We start from the raw sequence: 3042 nt of genomic DNA, 5'->3' as shown, positions 1-3042 counted from the left end.
GAGGAAGACCCAGGACACGCTGGAGGGACTATGTCTCTCGGCTGGCCTGGGAACGCCTTGGAGTTCCCCCGGAGGAGCTGGAAGAAGTGGTTGGGGAAAGGGAGGTCTGGGCCTCCCTTCTGAAGCTGCTGCCCCCGCGACCCGACCCCGGATAGGCGGAAGAAAATGGATGGATGGATGGATGGAGAAAAGGAACTCATGATATAAGTGCATCAAGACTCAAAAGGGTAGATTGTGTAAACCTTGTTTAAACCTTTACTGTGAGAAAAGAGTGCTCTGAATATACAATGCGGGGTTTAAATTAAGTCTGTTCAGATTTATAAGTTACTTCAATGGGCCAGAAAGCCTCAGCATTTTATATTAGGAAAAATAAAATAGTCATAGTCAATCATATTTATTCATCAGATGGTATTTACCTACTCCATTTTGATCAAGTTTTTAATTATCTATGATGTATTCAGGTGTTTACTCTTAGAATTGTGTAGTTAGTGCTAAATACAATTTTTATTTGTCAAACTGTGCCAACTTTATCTTGATTAGATTCAACTTAAGAAATATAGAAAAAAAATGTCTGAGACAATCCTGCTATAGTAAAAAAAAAAAAACTGCCTAAAAATGTTGACCCAATTCATGCTGCAGACTAGTGAAGTAATCTTTCATTAAATTTTGCAAAAATAATCTCCTGGACCAATATTTTCTAAAAACCATGGCATCCATGTCAAAATACAATATGGCCACCATGTTTAAGATGGTCTGAATTACCAATATATAGATTTTGTATTGCCTATTTATAGTCACAAGGACTTGTGTTTTCCAAACCATAGTATTTGTTGCACTGAACATCCCCTTTGGTCTCAATCACCCCAATGCCAGTGCACAAAACAACTTTCTCAGAAAGAAATATAATAAGTATATATATATAATAAGTAGGTCCTCTGGATGGGTTCTTCTTTAGTGAACCGTTTGGATGGGCTCTTCTTTGGAGGAGAGACAAAACATTTCACAAAAGAAGAACCCATCCAGAGGACCTTCTTATTTTTTTCTTTTTGAGGTCATATTTTAGTTTTGTCTGTCTCTTTACATTGACCTCTTCTGCCTCATTTTGAGTGAGCTTCAGCCTTATAACATTGCAGATGTCAGGTACAGGTACATTTTTTTAAAGAGTAATACTTCACTTTGGCAACAAAGTCTTGGAGTCATTGCTCATTTGTCTTGGATGCATTTGTTGACAATGACTTACCAAGGTAATGAAGAGGTATAATAGACAACACATTTATCTTTCAGGACTTTATGTTTCGGTTTCCCTTTCACATGATTTTTGCCTCTAGGTGTAAAAAATTAGTCTTGTTCATCTTAATTGGTTTGTAAAAGGAGCCTCGTAAACCAGAGTGTTAAGAATTGCTTTTTTCAATAGGAGTTTGTGCAAGAAGGTTTCTGTATTTCTCCTGAAATGATTGCCTCAACCCTTCATCATGACAAACAAGTCTTGCACATTGTTAGTAAAGGATTTATAAGACCTGTTTGTCTGCTCATGAAGTCCGACATCTTCACTGGCTACCTTAACCAGACATGCTGACTCACACCGAGTGAATAAATAACTGACCTCTGGTCCAGACATCATCCACTGTCTCAATACAGAAGGACCCTCAGTTATGCCAGCATCATCCTTGACGACTGCATGTTCATGTTCATAGGCCTGGTTATTGGCCAAGCCAAACTCCCTGTTGGTCTTGTGGACCACAAACTTCCCTTGCTAAAATTCATTTGTTAGCTTAGGATGGATTTTCTCCCAAGAGACAATGTCCATGAGGTGCATTGGAAGCCAGCAACAATGGTTCATAAATACAAATAATTAGGGAATGAATGCTGGTGTTGCTTGACAATACAAATTATTCCTTTCAGAAAGACCAAGATTACCAATGGTCCAGGATAAAGTCACCAATTGTAATAACACAAAATCAGTTTGTGATCTGATGAGGGTTTTTTTTTTACACATACTGTATGCTTCTACTGCACACTTGTGGACAGAATATAAAAAGGTAAGTCTGGGAAGACTTCAGGTTGCCTACATTGATGCACAGATGGGGCGGTGCGAGTGAAATGTTTGTAGCAGCTGGAGTCAGCACTCTGCAAACTATGCTTAGAAATCTGAAGTTTAAGTTTACATGTTGTTTAAATGAATCTGAGAATAAAATTATCATAGTAAACCCATGGTTCAACTCAATACTAACCTTTCACAGAGGTACTGGTAAAGTTGTCTGCTATTACATCTTTTGTTGTTTTATTTTATTTTATTTTATTTTATTTTGTGTTGATTTCATATCCTGTCCAGATGTTTGCTACACTGTTGGATCTTGAGCCTGAAATAATTTCTATCTCATTTGATTTATTACTGACTTTTATGAAAATGTCCAGATAATGAGGAAATGGCTAATATCGCATATGCTCTATGGTTCTATTACTATCTGAAGGAAGCTGTGAGATGGTAGACAGAATACTGTTCATTGTCTGAATTACTCAGTACTAATGCTTAATAAATCAATAAAGCTGTTGATTTCATGCATAATGTGTCTGAAAGGGGCTTGTTAATTATTAATACTAATATAAAGAGATCGACTGAAATATAAACTTTAATAGAAGCAGACAATTTTATCAGTGACTATGAAAAGCTTAACTGAACATACAGCGGGTAAAATAAGTYTTGAACACATCACCATTTTTCTTAGTAAATATATTATTAGAGGTGCTAATGACATGAAATTTTCACCAGATGTTAGTAACAAACCAAGTGATCCATACATACAAAGAAATCAAACCATAAATGTCCAGAAATGAAGTTACAGTATTTGTAATAATGTGGAATGGCACAGGGAAAAAGTATTGAACACATGAAGAAAGGGAGGTGTAAAAAGGCATGGAAAGCCAAGACACCAGCTGAACTCTCTCAGTAATTAGAAAGCAAGCTAATATCAGGTGGTTCAGTCCCAAATGATGGCCAGGTATCACACAAGAACCATCTGATGATGGGTAAAAGTAAAGAGC

Source organism: Austrofundulus limnaeus, unplaced genomic scaffold (genome assembly GCF_001266775.1).
Source record: "Austrofundulus limnaeus strain Quisiro unplaced genomic scaffold, Austrofundulus_limnaeus-1.0 Scaffold18, whole genome shotgun sequence".
NCBI lineage: Eukaryota > Metazoa > Chordata > Actinopteri > Cyprinodontiformes > Rivulidae > Austrofundulus > Austrofundulus limnaeus.
The sequence above is the reverse complement of the archived record's forward strand: the minus strand, read 5'-3'. Positions refer to the sequence as shown.